Source organism: Mustela lutreola, chromosome 4, assembly GCF_030435805.1.
Source record: "Mustela lutreola isolate mMusLut2 chromosome 4, mMusLut2.pri, whole genome shotgun sequence".
NCBI lineage: Eukaryota > Metazoa > Chordata > Mammalia > Carnivora > Mustelidae > Mustela > Mustela lutreola.
Window position 1 is genome coordinate 24,550,677 of NC_081293.1, and position 16,448 is coordinate 24,567,124.

The 16,448-nt window shown below is 47.0% G+C and overlaps 1 protein-coding gene across 2 annotated transcripts in view; it reads right to left on the bottom strand.

Annotated features, from left to right (window-relative positions):
- The window catches only part of CFAP58 (cilia and flagella associated protein 58), a 122,469-nt gene extending 108,264 nt beyond the window's left edge, over positions 1–14,205 (bottom strand). The window contains exon 1 of one of the 2 annotated variants that reach the window (XM_059173265.1): positions 12,913–14,205. The gene's annotated coding sequence lies outside the window, so the exon portion shown is untranslated. Of the gene's footprint in view, positions 1–4,044; positions 4,307–12,912 lie in introns of those variants that run through there. The other variant, XM_059173264.1, reaches the window with a different exon arrangement.
- Between the last annotated feature and the right edge of the window lie 2,243 nt (positions 14,206–16,448).

Here is a 16,448-nt window from a genome sequence, read left to right on the forward strand (position 1 = left end):
CCATTTTCAGCATCTTGGTTCCCACATATAGATGGGTCTGTTCTGACCTCTCTGGTTTGCTCCTGCGCCAGTACCGCAAGGTTTTATTATGGTGGTTTTGTAGCCAGTCATCAAGATTGGAGGGCAAGGGGCGCCTGGGTGGCTCAGTGGATTGAGCTGCTGCCTTCGGCTCAGGTCATGATCTCAGTGTCCTGGGATCGAGCCCCGAATTGGGCTCTCTGCTCAGCAGGGAGCCTGCTTCCCCCTCTGTCTCTGCCTGCCTCTCTGCCTACTTGTGTTCTCTCTCTCTGTCAAATAAAATAAATAAAATCTTTAAAAAAAATAAAAAAAAAAAAGATTGGAGGGCAAGTCCCCCAACCCTACTTCTGTCAAGACTGCACTGGCTTCTCATGAACCTCCATCACCCCATATAATTTTCAGGATGCTTTTCAAGTTCCTCATGAGAAATCTTAATTGGAACATTACTGAACATGGGAGAAATTCACATTCGTACAATTATATCTCATTGATAAATGGAGATTGTATAGCTGTTGACAAATGTGACGTAATATGGCTGAGGTATACTGTGCATGGAGGTGATGGGTGAGGTGGAAGATGAAGCTGGAGAAGCGGCCTGAACCAAACTGCAAGCACAGCTAAGAGAAATGAGGCAAGCATAGGGCTGCAACACAACTCGGGCTGCGTGGTGTGTTTACAGGAGACCTGTTCACACTGTGGGACTATCAGGTTGTGGGACCACCATGATCCAGAGAGACCCCATAACATCCCGGAAGGTGCATAAGGACAGAGAAAGATGGGGTGCCTGGGTGGCTCAGTGGGCTCAGGGAGCCTGCTTCCTCCTCTCCCTCTGCCTGCTTCTCTGCCTACTTGTGATCTCTCTGTCAAATAAATAAATAAAATACTTAATCAAAACAAAACAAAAAACAGAGAAAGACTTAGAGGGCCCAGGCCACCCATCATATCTTGTCCTGGAATCCGTTGTGGTGCTATGTCTTCCCATTTCCCAACAATCCCCTGAAGGATTATTTTACAAGCAGATGCCCTGCCAAGGTGACAGAAATTCAATCCAGAAAGTTTTTTTAAAGCGCTGGCTATACTGTAGGTACAAGAATGCCCAGGGGAGCCACAGAACTAACTAAGGCAGAGACACAGCCCTTTGCATTCACGATCTGGCTTTGGGGGAAAGAGAGAAAGGAAAGTCTGCAATTAATTCTAACACTATACGATGGTCTAGATCATCTAGAACATGCCATGCCAATAGTGAGCACAATGGGTGCTCTGGCAATCTAGACACTGATGCCTGAGAGCTTCCCTTGCAGCATAGGGACAAAGAGAGAGAGAGAGAGAGAGCAAAAGAAAGGAAATCAAGGAACCGTAGGAAGTGGAAAGGAACATGCCACGTTCAAATCACAGGAAAGAGATGCAGGTGGACATCAACTTGGATGGCTGAATGGATGAAAGGATCGGTGGTTGGACAAATTAATTGCTGCTGATGAAAGAGAGTGCTTCGTTTCCCTTCTGTTGTTGTAATAAAAAGGAGCACTAGGTGGCAACATATTACCAAAAGTCCTCACCTTTGAAAGTCTCAAGGAGACACTCAGTCCGCCAAGATTGGGTCAGCCCCTAATTTTAGGCAAGAAGTCTTCTGTCAATTTCATTTCTCATTACAACCCCTTAATTTATTTAGTGACCGTCTACTATATGCCCAACCTATGTTGCATACTGTGTGGAGAATATAAAAGGAGCTGAAGAAAGACTCTCCTCCTATGGGAGCATAGGGAAATCAAAACATATATGGAACCCCTCCCCCATACAAAAAATTTTTAAAACAGTCCAAGGTTGGATGTCCTAAGCATTGAAATGAGGATGTCGGAATATAATATCCAGTGTAATCTGGACCCTTTAACTTTCTAGTGTCTTCCTTCTCCCACAGCTGCCTTCTTACCCCAGTGGCTTCTTTAAATTCTTCGTACATGTCATGTTCTTTCCCAATGCTTGGAGTTCACAGAAGCGGATCTTTCTGTCCCGTATACTTGACGCGTCCTCTTCACCTGGCTGACTTCCACCCACCCTTCCTTCAGACCTCACTTTCTCAGGGAGATCTTTTCTGACCAGCTTTCAACACCAGATTACCTTTACAAGTACCATGTATTCTGTTTCTTGGACGCCCCCTGAAATGGTAATGAATCAAATATTCACAGAAATAGTTGCTTAATGTCTCTTCTCTACCAGACTATCAAATAACAAGAAGACAAAGATCATGTATATCTTGTTCAGCTCTGTCTCCATTGGTGTTGTAGACTGCACCATGTCCCCCTAAAATTCATACGTTGAAACCCTAACCCTCACTTGCCAGAATGTGACTATATTTGGAGATACAGCCTTTAAAGAGGTGACTGGGTAAAAATAAGGCCATTAGGGTAGGGTAAGCCTAACACAATCTAAATTGTATCCTTATAAAAAGAGGAAATTTGGACCACAAAAAGATACCGGGGATTCATGTACACAGAGGAAAGACACAGTAAGACCACCATCTGCAGGTCACTCAAAGAAACTAGACCCACTGACACCTTGATCTTGGTCTCCTAGCCACCGGAACCATGAGAAAAGATATTTCTTGTTGTTTAAGCCACCCAGTTGGTGGTTCTTTGTTATAGCAGCCCAGCAAACTAATATAAGTGGCCATCATTCCTCTCAGTTTAAAACTATTAAGTGAATGTCTATTGAATTAGTTCTAAAATAAGAAAGAAAAGTGAGGGATGGCATAAGAGGGACAGCTATATGGTAGACTTAGCCCCTGAACTTGACCTTAAATGATACAGATGGATTAGAGACATGTAACAAAATTGAAGGAATCCCAAGTACGGGAAGGATCATTGGGCAGGAACAAGGCAAGAATACAAAAATCCTGCTATAGGGAAGCTGGGGTCCCTCTCAGAGGCCAGTGGACACTAATGTTGATAAGAAGGCATGGGTGAACGCAGAGAAGTGCCTGCAAACTCGAAGATGAGGGATGGCCAAAGACACACCCATTCGCTCTGCCACATAACTTGAATATATGATCATGAACTGTAATACCTCTGCAAAGCTCTTTCTTTAAACCTGGATATAAGTGCCTCCCACGGTATCCTCCTAGGATTTCTAAGCTATGTGTTGTGACTCCTTAACTCCAGAGTTATATACTAGCGTTCACCTCCATAGCAGCCAGCGAGGACATAAAGTTAAACTCTAGAAAAGCAGAAAGAAACACTGAGGTGTGGTCCTACGTGGCACTAACCAGCCCTAAAGGAAAGCAACTGGGCCCTAAAGGAAACCTACTCCTCTAAGGGATCAGAGAGGTCCTGGAGGCAATTTAGGGGGGAGTCCGAACAGCCCACAATCCCCTTCTCTGAGACTAGTAACTCCCACCAGGAAGTATATTCTTCCCAGAAGTCAAAGTATTATAGATGGCCCTATCTGACTCCCTGGGGCCATAGCTGAAAGGGTCGGGGTAAAGACCTGACCCACAAGAGGTCAATTCCATTCATTTTCCTGGGGATCTGTAATTGGGGTCAAGAGTTGCAAGCCACTCATTGCTGGAGCCTGGAACTGAGCCTGTGAACCCTGGGAGAGGCAGAGAAAGGTAGGCTGAGTAGAGGGAAGAATAAAGCAAATGAAAGTGGAGGGGAATCCACAGGCCCAAGAGAAGAAGGTCACAATCCCAGGAAGGCCCAGCAATACCTACTTGAGTTCTGCCAGATACAACCAACCTCCTAACAAACCCACCTCATTTCTTTAAGCTACATGGAGTTAGTTTCCCTTCCCTATACTCCCCCAAACCCCAAAGCCCTGATCAACACAAACCCTGTTTATGCAGACATTCTTCTGATGTTGCTTGAATTTAGAATCCATGAAATCTAAACACTGTAATTGGGGCCCCAAACAGCAGGGTGGAAACTGCTCCAGTCATCCGATCTAACATTTCTCCTCCTGGCTGTTGAGAAGATTAAAAGCCCACGTGTAACCAAAAAGTGTTAGCACTTATCAGCCTACCCCCCTGCTCACCTCGGATGGCAGAACGGAGTCCCAGCTGGCCGGTGCTCTCCAAAACTGTGCAGGCTATGTTTTATTCCTTTAATCTGCTCTTTTTCCTGCCTGCCATAGACCGAACTTCACAGAACATTTGTTGAGCATTTGACATCGGTTCCCAAAGCGTCTCCATATAAACTCCCCTCTTGACACCAGCTACAAAGCTCGAAGCTCATGCAGATTCATCAGGAAGATGGAAAGATCGGCCATGAGGTAGAAGCAGTGGGCAACACCCCCTTACCCCCCTCAACCCCTAACCCCCCCACCCCCATCCCCCCAAACCCCCCTGCAGGCGATCGTTTTTTACCAGAAGGGGATGGCAGTATCACTGTCACCCAACCTGCCTTGCATTTTCTTGGCTTAACAGCAACTGCGCTTCTCCTAGTCGGATTCCTTTTGGGTCTGACTGGCTCATGCAGCTGGTGCTCCTACCAGAGAGGCCAGGCCTAGACTGCAGCCTGACGCCTGCTGAGAGCCAGTGAGGACTTCCGCAAACCTACTGGCTGACCACATTAGTTAAAAAGACTGAGGAGCTCCATGCAACCTGTTCCCACTACAAATGAATAATTAAATTGAATAAATAAATGAGTGAGAACAAATAATTTTTTATTAAAAATCCAAGCACAAATCCCTTTGATGGTGGGCCAGTGCTCTTCCACTGGCTATTCCCCGAAAGCACCATATTTTCGAACACCTCTAGCCTTTCCATATGCTGGTTCCTCGTCAGGAATATCCTACGACTACTTCCATGTCCAGTTAGCCTTCTCAAAGCTCAGCTTAGTGTCATCTCCTCCAGGAAGTCTTCCCTAATTAGGAACTCCTCCTTTGTGTTGCTAGAAAACCTCTGTGTCACTGTCAATACACAATACTGTATCCATGTGTTTATTTCTGTCTTCCCCACCAGGCTAAAAGGACCAGTATTTTTTCTTTAAATATATTTATGGTGCTTGGGGCACCTGGGTGGCTCAGTGGGTTAAAGCCTCTGCCTTCAGCTCAGGTCATGATCCCAGAGTCCTGGGATCGAGTCCCACATCAGGCTCTCTACTCAGCGGGGAGCCTGCTTCCCCCCCATCTCTCTCTCTGCCTGCCTTTCTGCCTACTTATGATCTCTGTCTGTCAAATAAATAAATAAATAAAATCATATATATATTGCTGACCCAGAAGAGAAAGTTTGATGAAGGAAGGAAAAACACAACTCACTTACACACTCAGGCACACAGCAGCTAGTCTTGGAGTGACTCAAGGAAGTTAAAAGCCCTTGGAACACAAACATTTGGGATCCTAAGGTAGTTAACTAAAATCATCTCCAGGTACCCAGCAGGTCCCCCAGCAGAAGTATGAAGGATTACAGTAAAACCATTTATCTCCTGTCTTCCCCTATCCATGATACAAGTGCCAAAGCTTGAACCAAATGTTTTTTCTTACCCACATGCCCAGATGCACAGTAGGTTCTCAATGAAAATTGACAACTCCCTTCTCATAGCTGCAGACAAGCACCTAGGAAACAAAACTATTTGTTATATTAAAGGAATAAACTCTCCTTTCTACCCTGTGGGCAGGTTTCTTTCTTTCCCATCTCTGCTGCCAGATTTCAGCAGCGGAACATGACCGCTGAGCTACTACTGAGAACAGGTGTTCTCAGAGACAACAATGAGAAGGAGGCAAAAGCCTTGAGCCCCTCTTCCCACCCCCCAAGGAGCTTGAAACCCAGCTGAAGCTGAGCAGAACCATTCAAACCTCCAGGACAGCAGAGACCAGTCTAAATCGACATTGTATTTTTAGACTCTAGCACCAGAGTCTACCAACTTTTTCTGTAAAGAACCAGATTAAGAAATACTGTGGGCTTCACAGGCCACATGGTCTCTGTACTCAGCTCTGCTATTGGAGCGTGAAAGCAACCGCAGACAGTACAGAAATGAATGGGCATGGTTTTGATCCAGTAAAACTTTATTTACAGAAACAGGTGGCACTCCGGAGTTGGCCTGCCAGCCACCATTTGCCAACTCCTGATTTAGCACAATGCCTGGCATGCGGTAGGTGCTCAAATATTTATTGAATGAATGAATGAATGCATAAATGAATGACTGAGGAATGAGAAAAGGCAGATTTTTTCCTAGGATTACAGCTTGGTGGTTTAAAGTCCCAGCATAGGGCTCCTGGGTGCCCCAGTTGGTTGAGCATCTGCCTTCAGCTCACGTCATGATCCCAGAGTCTTGAGATGAAACCCTGTCTCCTTGCTCAGTGAGGAATCTGCTTCTCCCTCTCCCTCTACTCTTCCCCTGCTCCTGCTCGCTCTCTCTCTCTCTCAAATAAATAAGTAAAATCTTCAAAAAAATAAAAAAGAAGCCCCAGTGTACCATCTTTAGACATTAACTACAGGGAGAGTAATGAATTCCTACTGACCAGAAATAAGTTTGATAGAAATTATCTGACCAACTTCCCCACTCCAAGTGCTGTGTGTTTGGAAATTTGACATGTATCAACCACTAACAGCTTTCGTAACAGAGATGTGAGCTAGAAGAGTGGTTTAAAGAAGGATTTTTGGGGGGTGCCTAGCTGGCTTAGTCAGTGAAGCTTGAGACTCATAATCTCGGGGTTGTGAGTATGAGTCCCATTCTGGGTGTAGAGATCACTTATGAATGATTTTTTTTTTTTTAAGTAGGCTCCATGTCCAGTGTGGAGCCCAGTGCAGGGCTTGAACTCATGACCCTGAGGTCAAGACCTGAGCTGAGATCAAAAGTCGGTGCTTAATTGACTGAGCCACCCAGGCACCCCAAGAATAAAAATCTTTTAAAAAAATTAAAACAAGCATTTTTTTCTCTTTCTCTGAATCATAACTCATCAGTCAGTTGTAGCCTGCATTTTTATTTTCAAAAAAGGGTAAGAGATGTGTAGAGAAAGAAGGGGGACTATATCAGAGTGTCTCACATGTAATAAGCATGAGGATTGTTTTTAAGGAATTTGTCTTTCAATTATAACACACTTTGATGTGTGAGTATATTGCGTTCTGAGGTGAAGTATATTTTCAAAAAAATTTGGAAAACATTTTAACCATTGTAATCTCATTCTTGGGGAAATTCAGTGTAGTTGTACGCTTGAAGGGGATTTACTTTGAACAGAAAGATATAGCATAGTGGTTAAGGTCAAGATTCTGGAGCCAAAGTCCCTGGTTCAAATCCTGACATGCAGTCTCAAGCATGTTACTTGGCCTTTGTGGGCCTCGTTTTCTTCATCTGTTAAATGGGAATAATGCTACTGATACCTTCTGTGTAGGGTTACTACAAGAATGAAACAAGTCGTTATATGTAACGTGCTTGAAGGATTGCATAACCGCCTGGTAAAAATTTTATCTACTATCCTGTCACTAACAACGTGACCTAGTCTCTCTGGGCTTCACTTTTTTTGGTAAAAAATCTCTAATCTGCTGGTTCCAAAATTCCTAGAAAAAGGAGGAATTCCCAGCACAGACCTTGGACAAAGAAATAGCCAAATGTAAATCATCTGTGCTGTTCAACGGACTCATCTGTGGTCTCAGCAAAGCAGCCTGCTCCAATGAAATGCTCTGGAAACCAACTTGTTATCACCTCATGAAACTGCACATGAAGATGTATTCATGATGGCAAGAGATCGACCAAATCAAGGAAAATGCTCTTTTTTTCCCATCCATCACTCTGTTCATGACTAGCACTGGCTTCCTGTTTCTCCCATTGTCATGTATTTTATTCCACAAACTGGGATAATCACCGCTGGGGGTGAACAGGAAATCTGTCCCCCTGTTGGTCTGGATTTTTTTTTTTTAATATTCTTGATTGTAAAGTCCAGTGTGAGACTGCCCTGCAGCTGGTCTGGTGTTGGTCTATTGTCACCTTTCACTGTGGAATTTGAGGTGACATCTGGCACCTTAGGCTATGGAAAGAATTCCATTTACCTTCACACACACACACACACACACACACACACACACACACGAGAAACAAGCCAACAGAAAAATGGGTAACGTTCTGACAATCTACAAATGAAGAAATAAAAATGGCCAATAATTATGTTCCGTTCAGCCTCACTTGTCACTAAAGAAGTACACATCAACACACTGAGATATGTTGTACCTATGAAAGAAGCACACTAGGGCGCCTGGGTGGCTCAGTGGGTTAAGCCGCTGCCTTCAGCTCAGCTCAGGTCATGATCTCAGGGTCCTGGGATCGAGTCCCGCATCGGGCTCTCTGCTCAGCAGGGAGCCTGCTTCCCTCTCTTTCTCTCTCTCTCTGCTCCAGCCTCTCTACCTACCTGTGATCTCTCTCTCTGTCAAATAAATTAAAAAAAAAAAAAAAAAAAAAAAAAAAAAGAAAGAAGCACACTAGAAGAACCTGGGTGGCTCAGTCGGTTAAGTGTCTTGACTGGATTTTGACTCAGGTCATGGCCTCAGGGTCGTGAGATGGAGCATTGCATTGGGCACCAAGTTCAGCATAGAATCTGTTTGAGATTCTTTCCCTTTCCCCCTACTCCCCCTGCTCACATGCTCTATCTCTCTCTAAAATAAGTAAATAAAACCTTTTTTAAAAAAGGATTGTTTCAAAAAAAGAAGAAAAATTTTTAAAAAGCACCCTAGGTGAAGTTAGGAAATAGCCAGTGCTGGAAAGGATGTGGGGAAACAATCGTTCTCACACTTTAGCAATGAGAGCCTAAATGGGTGAGAACAGCTTTGGAGGATGCTTTTGCAATATGTACATCACCTTCGCTTAGACCCAAAACTATCAAAACATTCAACCAACACAGACTTCTCATTTGAGAAAAATAAACCCCCTATTTGTTTCAGTCTCTTGTAGTCTCAAACCCATATGAAATGACAGTCAGGTATTCTGTCACTTGCCACCAATCACATTCCAAATTGACAAGTTAAAAACAACAAACAAACAAACAGGTGAAAAAAGGCATCCTTATCATCCTTATCCTGCACTAACTTGAACATGACATTTCCAATATTTCCCCATTAAGCATGATACTCATTTGGGGATTGAACTTCACTCCTTTTATTTTTATCATGCTATAGGAGTCTTTAATTATATTTTGATATACCACTGGAATTCAGTATTAATATCTGAATCAGGATTTCTGAAAGAGTATTTGTAAGTGAGATTAATGTCACTTCTCTTTATTGCCCCCCCTTTTAAGATTGTATTTATTTATTTGAGAGAGAGAGAGAGAGAGCAGGGAAAGGGGCAGACGGACAGGGAGAATCCCAAGCAGATGCCACACTGGGCATGGACCCTGAGATTGTGACCTGAGCTGAAACCAAGAGTTGGACATGTAACAGACTGAGCACTCCCTTCCCCTTTTTAATATTATTGGATTTTTATTTTTAAGATTTATTTATTTATTTATTTATTTGACAGACAGAGATTACAAGTAGACAGAGAGGCAGTCAGAGAGAGGAGGAAGCAGGCTCCCTGCTGAGCAGAGAGCCCGATGCGGGACTTGATCCCAGGACCCTGAGATCATGACCTGAGCTGAAGGCAGCAGCTTAAGCCACTGAGCCACCCAGGTGCCCCTTATTATTGGATTTTTGACTGATACATTATTACTGCCTAATAAGAAAAGAATTCCAACCACTGAGGGTTTTTTTTAGTGTAAATGACTTTTTATTTCTATATATTGTATTTGTACTCTTTGAATTTGCCTATTTTTTCATAGTACTATTTCTATTGTTTTATCTTTTTTAATAATTTTCTCTTTGTAATTATAGTGAACATAACTATTTCATAGTCTTTTTCAAACTGTTCTATTGTATAGAGTTCTTAAGAGGCGAATTCTCTTGTTTGTTATACCTACCAATCTCCCATCCCTCATGCGGTTCATTCCCTAGTTTATAATTTCTTACTATAAACTCATCTCCAGTAGGGGTTGTTTATGCTGCGAGAGATCAGATGAAACAACTGGGTTTTGCAATCACGTCTGACAGGACCAAAAAGAGTCATCTCTTTGGAACCAGCTTTGATATTTTGTGTTGACTTCAGGATTCCCTCACCATACGGGTTATGTAAACTGGGGCCTCACACCTACACATGCTGTAGCCAGGCTGGTGGTTTCCATTTCTATAGCAGACAACTTCAGCTCATCCAGAGCCCCGGACAAACCACAAACTTCCTCGCTGGAGTCCTGGACAAGTGGGAGAATTCTTTTCCCCATGCTCTACTCCCTAAGGTCCTCTGCGGGGTTCCAGCTGTGGGCAGGGGTCCCTGGTCCAGGCCTCTGCCTTTCTAGAACCCAAGACCTGAGTGAATCCTCACCTCCAGTCAGCTATTCGAGGTTTGTTTTTTGTTTTTGTTTTTTTTTTTCATTCATGCTTCTTTAAAATAAGTCTACTCTCCCAAGGTGCTTCTGAGTTCTCTCTTCTTGCCTCACCCCTAGAGTTCCCACTTTCTTCCTTTCAATCATTGCTATCGGGTTTTTTATTTCCCCCAGCTCTTCTGTGTTTGAAGCAGAGGGTCCCTAATTTCTTGGTCCCTCTTGCTCCTGGAAGCTGAATCTTTGATCTTTCCAGTCTTTTAAAAACCCTTTCTAGAGTAAGCACAAGGCACTGTGGAAACTGCATGGCAAGGAGGGAGAGTGTAACCTAGATTGTTCAAGGAAGAGTTCCTGGCCGAGAAATTGCCTACTTTGAAGACTGAATGCACCTTAGCCAGGCCAAAAAAAAAAACAAAAACAAAAATAAAAGTGTGTGTGCGTGGGGTGACAGTTTTACAGAAAGAGGTGGGTGACAGTTGCAGGCAGAAGATAGAGCACATGTGAATATCTATGGTATGGGGATAGGAATGAATCCCATATCACATTCTGAGAAGCACAAGTTCCAGGAACTACAAGGACTTTGGTGGGGAACGTGTAGTGAGATGGGAGATTGGCGAGACAAGTCAAGGCCAATTCGTAAATGGCCTATGTAGCCAATTAGGATAGAGGACTCTCCTGAGAGCAGAAGAGAGCCCACTCAGGTGACCGTCAGGATACACAGAGTGAAATCATCAAGCTTAAAAGAAAGACAAATCTAATAAATGTTCCTCATATAAATAAGTATACAAGGTCGGTTAGAAATTAATGAAACAACTTTGCACACAGGATGATAATCCCAGAAGGCACTTAAGTACTGCCCTTCACATTCCAGCCTACGTAAACCTGAACTCTTACCCCAAGGATTACAGGGCAGTGTGGTGGGGGTACTTAGGTCAGTGTTCCTACCCTCCAAGAATTTCTTCTGCCAACTTTGGGGAGTATGAGTACCCCACCCATCCAACTTGCAGACATTTTGGCAAATAAACAGCTCTTCCACACACGTTTCCCTAGATCACTCAGTCAAGAAGGAATAATTTCCTCTGCTCCCTTAAAATCCTCCCACTAGCAAGACCAAGAATCAAACAGACATGAGACAGATTTTTTAACAGGAGATAAAATCAAATTTAGGTTCCTGTGGAAGGGGAACCCACACAGATGAGGAAATTGCAAAGACCGTGAGGTAACAGGAGCTAAAGTGACCTGAGGAGAGGAGAACTAACCTGAGGATATAAAGGGGAGAAAGACCATTAGCAGGTCGGTGAAAGGAAAAGTTTGGAAAACAAAACTTGCCTTATTATGCAGAGAAGTTTCTTAGGTAAAGAGGAATCCCTGTTAATAGCTCTCCTCCTAGTGCAGGCAGGCTGTTGATGGGGTTGAGGTAAGGAGCTTTTCCTGAATCTGCCTGGGGTTTGATTGCTTCTAGCTCAAAATAAGTAAGGTTCCTGCCAAACTGGCCCATCTTGGGGCAGACTGTCCTTGGCCCCTACAAGCCCATTCCCCACCCCTCCCTAACAGCCGCCCAGACTCTGCCACAACTGTCCCCGACGTAAGGAAAGCGCTAGGAGCAACAGCAGACGCTGGAAAACAAGAGTAACCTGGGCCAAGGGCCAGGGGGTCTATTTTTAGCACTTGGTCTCACTGCCTGTTTATCTTTGAGACTCAGCTTAATGTCTTCCAGGCGAGTGTTGGAAGTTATTTGGCGGGCTCCAAGAGGAAAGCCAATAGGTGATCTAGGACCCAACAGCAGTAGCAGGGGTGATAACCATTTGGACGGTGTGTTCCCCTCATCTCACCCCAAGGTCCTCCCAGGGGTGTCTGACTCCCCCAAAGCCACTTCACGCAGGATTGATTCAAGCCGTCGCCGGCCACTTCTACCGGCTGTGACACTGGAGGAGGCCACAAGGGGGGGAAGACGACGTTATGGACTTTATGGACTTCATAAGCCACGAAGGCCCCCCAGGGGAGTGCGGCCGCTGTCCTTCCTGGCCTCCCCCCAGTGCCCTCGCGCCTAACTTCACCCACAGCGTCTAACTCCCCGGACGTAAACACGCGCCGGACGCCACAGCGCCCTCTACAGACGGCAGCGGGCGGTCGCCAGGCTCCTTTGTGCCGGCTTACTCGGGGAGGAAGGCGACGGAGCGTTGGCTTCTCGTTCCATCTGGTGAGTTACTTCATTCCGTTCAGGCCGCAAAAAAGAAAAGGGCCGGCGTCGGGTCTCGATTTATATTTCCCTCCCGAGGACAAAAGAGGTGGCCCCTGGGATTCCGCCGCTTGTAAAACGCGCCGCGGAAAAACGCGCGGCGGTCCGGCAGTGCTTTAACCCCTTCCATCCCGCCGGCCCAGACCGATTTTTTAAGGGCGTCCTCCCCGACTCCCTGTCCACACGCACCGATTGGCTCCAGTAGCCGGAGCCCGGCTCTCCCCGTCACCCTCCAGTTATGCTGACCCTTCTGGAGTTTCTGGAGGGGAGGGTCAATGGGCCGACCTCTGTGGCGACCCTGGCTCCGGGCCCCCGCAACCCACCTGGTCCTCCTTAAGAAGCTTCCGCAGCCAGGAGTAGAGGCGGGTGTTTTGTTCTTATAAGGAGGAAAAAGTTTCTGTGACTTCCAGGAAATGAGTAACTCCGCAGCCCTCGGGGCCGCGCTGATGGAGGCCAGAAGGCGGGAGCCGGCCGGGGTATCGCCGCCCCCGTCCCCCTAAAGTGCCTGGCTGGACGCTTGGCCGAAGCCGCCCGCGAGCCGCGGCCTCCGGGCCCTGGGGATCCGCGCGCGCAGCCGGGCTGGCGCGGTCCCTGCCGCGACCCCGAACGGGACGAAGGCTAGCGTGAGTGCAGGGGCGTCCATCTCGCGTGGTGGGGGGAAGAGGACCGCGGGTAGGCGGTGCTGCGGTCGCGGCGGGGGCGCGGGGGGCGCGGGCTGCTGCTCGGCCGGGGGCGGGGGCGCCTGGGAGACCCAACCGCGTGGTCTTCTGCGGCGCGCGCTCGTCCTGCGCCCCCGCGTCTCGGCTCCAGCCCCGGCCGCGGACCCCGGGGCCCCTCGCCGCAGCCCCGCGCGACAGGCCGGTCCTCCCGCGGGCGCCCGAAGCCAGGCCGCAGCGTGGTCCCTTGTGGCCCGGCGATCCGTTACTTGGGACCGTCACCCGGCTCTTCACCCGGCCTCCTTCCCCGCCTTGGAAGGAGGCAGGAGGAGCGCAGCTTATTTTTTTCTCGGTTTAAGGTAGTGAAGCTTTGGGGTTACGGGGGCCGGATGAAGCCTCCACAGCTTCCTCTTTCGGGACTCTTAGTGGAGGAGACCCCACGCTGTGCGGAACTTTCTCTGGCGGCTACACAAAGTCTCTGCCGCCCGACCCTTAACCCCCTCCCTCCCCACCCTTCCACGGAGTCTCTAGCTTTCTGGCTTCCAGGTGAAGAGTCTCAGAAGCTCCAGGGCCAAGCTCCCTTTCCGCAGTGATCCTCTATAAAAAACCAAAGTGCCGCCAAGAGAAGGGAGAGGATTTTACTGAGCCACTCAGGGACCACACGTTGCCTTTTGCATCTTCTGCCTGATGCGAGAAGGAACCGCCTTCAAAACTAAAAGAGCTCCAGATACTGGCAGATCCTAGACTCCGGGCTTTGGGATCTAAATCAGTTTGAGAGATCTATCCTATTACTTGTTACTCTTGAATTTGACCCAGGGCCCTTCCCTTTTACAAACCAGTTCTGCCTCAGAGAGGCTGCCAGGTAAAGCTGGTCTGAGCCCGGTGTAGTCACAGGTCCAGGTTAGCTGTGAAAATGGCAACAGGTCGAATTGCTGCTTTTCATCTCTTTATTAATAACATAATGGGCTGTGCTCTGGAGTCCTCCTTCCAGCCTACGTGTTTAAGTGGCTTTCATTGTTTGCTAATTCCCTGTGCCTGCTGCTGCTCCAGGCCATTCTGCCCTCATATTTTCCACTTGTGGGTAACCGTAAAGTGGTTACACTGACTCTCTGCTCTCTCTGGATGGATGGAAAGGCTTGTGTTCCAATGCCATACCCTCGCTCCGTAATTTTCGAAGATGCAGCAATTTTAAGCTCTGGCTTTCAGGGAGTCAGGATCTGAACTTTTAACCCGATGCCATCAACCCAGAAGTTGTCACCTTACCAGGAATGCCTCGCAGCTCCTGCAGTGCTCAAAGGGAAACAAAGAAGAGGGTATGGGGGCAAGCTTTTTATCTGAGGGCAAGAACAGGGAAGAACTTCCAGTAGAGGCTTCTGGCAAAATTGCCCACCTGAGAAAGTACTGCCTGGGAGAAAACTGGTTTGGGGGGGGGGGGGCGCCAGGGTGGCTCAGTCAGTTAAGCATCTGCCTTCAGCTCAGCTCATGACCTCAGGGTCCTGGGATCTAGCCCCACATTGGGCTCTCTGCTCAGTGGGGAACCTGCTTCTTCCTCTCCCTCTGTCCCCCCTTCTGCTTGTGCTCTCTCACATGTGTCCTTCTCTCTCTCAAATAAGTAAATAAAAACCTTTAAAAAGAACAGAGAAAGAGAGAAAACTGGTTTGGTATTTTTCCCTTCTTGAAGCCCCTGGGGTCAGTAAAGAGAAAGAAGGTGGGGGATTCTGTCTGCTGGAGGAGGTACACATCTCAGTGGGAGGCAGTGACCAGCAGGGCCCCCAGAATGGTAGTGCTGGGCCACTGGAGTGCACCAGCTCAGTGGTCCTTGCCAGCTCTTGGAAGGGACAGCACTGCCAAGCCAAACTGGTCCAGAGGAGTGGGGATGGCAAGGTAGTGGGTTCTGCAAAGTACATCTTGAGAGAGAGAAGGGAGGGAGTGAACTGGCAATATTTGTCTCAGAGAAGAGAAGGCGAGCGGGTTGAGACTGTGGCCTTCAGGAATCTCCAGCACTGTCACTTGAGAAGAGGAGAAGACCTGCTCTGTCTGACCTAAGAGACTCGCTGATTAGGAGAAACAGGGAAACAGATCTTACTCAGAAGTAAGGAGTAACTTGCCAACAACTAGGACTCCTCAGTTGGTAATGCACTGTCCATCTCTGTCAGCAGAGACCGCAGGCCATCATCAGTTATGAAGGAGCAAGTCCCTTCAGGGGGTGAAACTGTGGCTCCATCTTTGGGGCTGAGAAGTCCCCTCAGTAATGAGGAAGTAGTAGAGCAGCCTGTGGGGTTTTAACAAAGAAGTGTCCTAGAGTGCTGGGGAGCTGAGGAGCCGGTCCTTATTGATGGCTGAAAGTTTATCCCAGATAGATTGGTCTCAGTCTTACTGGGGATCTGAGAATGCCAAGGGATGTTCATTATAACTGCCAAGGCTGTTGCTGGCATATTCTGCTCCTTACATGAATTAGAATAAGATGTACCTCTCTGCAAGATGATGGCACCTTGGTGACATTTAGGATACCACTTGGGGCCTCATCTTGATGGACATGGCCAAGGCACATAACTGGACAAGTGCATCTGAGCTGGATTCATCCTTACCATACTCTGGCCAGGTGTTCTTGAGCAGTACACCATCTGTGCAACCATACACAGCAGCCCTGATAACCATTATTGAAGGCTTAACATTTATTTGCCAGGCTTTCCCCCTACCCCAAACACTTTACCTTCATTAAGTCATTTAATCTTCATAGTAGTCCTATGAGGAAGGCATTGTTATCCCCGTATAGATAGCTAAGGCACAGAGCAGGGAAGTGTTCAGGAGCCTGGAAGCTGAGTCCTAATCACTGAGGATTCACAGAACAAGAAGCAAGTTAATCATAAAAAGCTTGTTTGGGGGGCGCCTGGGTGGCTCAGTTGGTTGAGTGTCTGACTCTTGGTTTTGGCTCAGATCGTGATGTTGGGAGTCATGGGATCTGCCCAGTGGCAGGCTCCACACTCAGCAGGGAGTCTGCTTGGGAGCTTGGGATCCTCTCTCTCCCTCTGCCCCTCCCTCTGCTCACATGCTGTCTCTCCTGCACTCACTCTCTCACTCATAAATGGATAAATCTTTTTTAAGAAAGAAAAGAATGCTGCTTTGGTAGAGGGCCCTTGTGGGAGGAAGGGAAAAGCAATTGCTTTTTTCTTTGTCAAAGGCAGAAATACCCACTCTCTGCT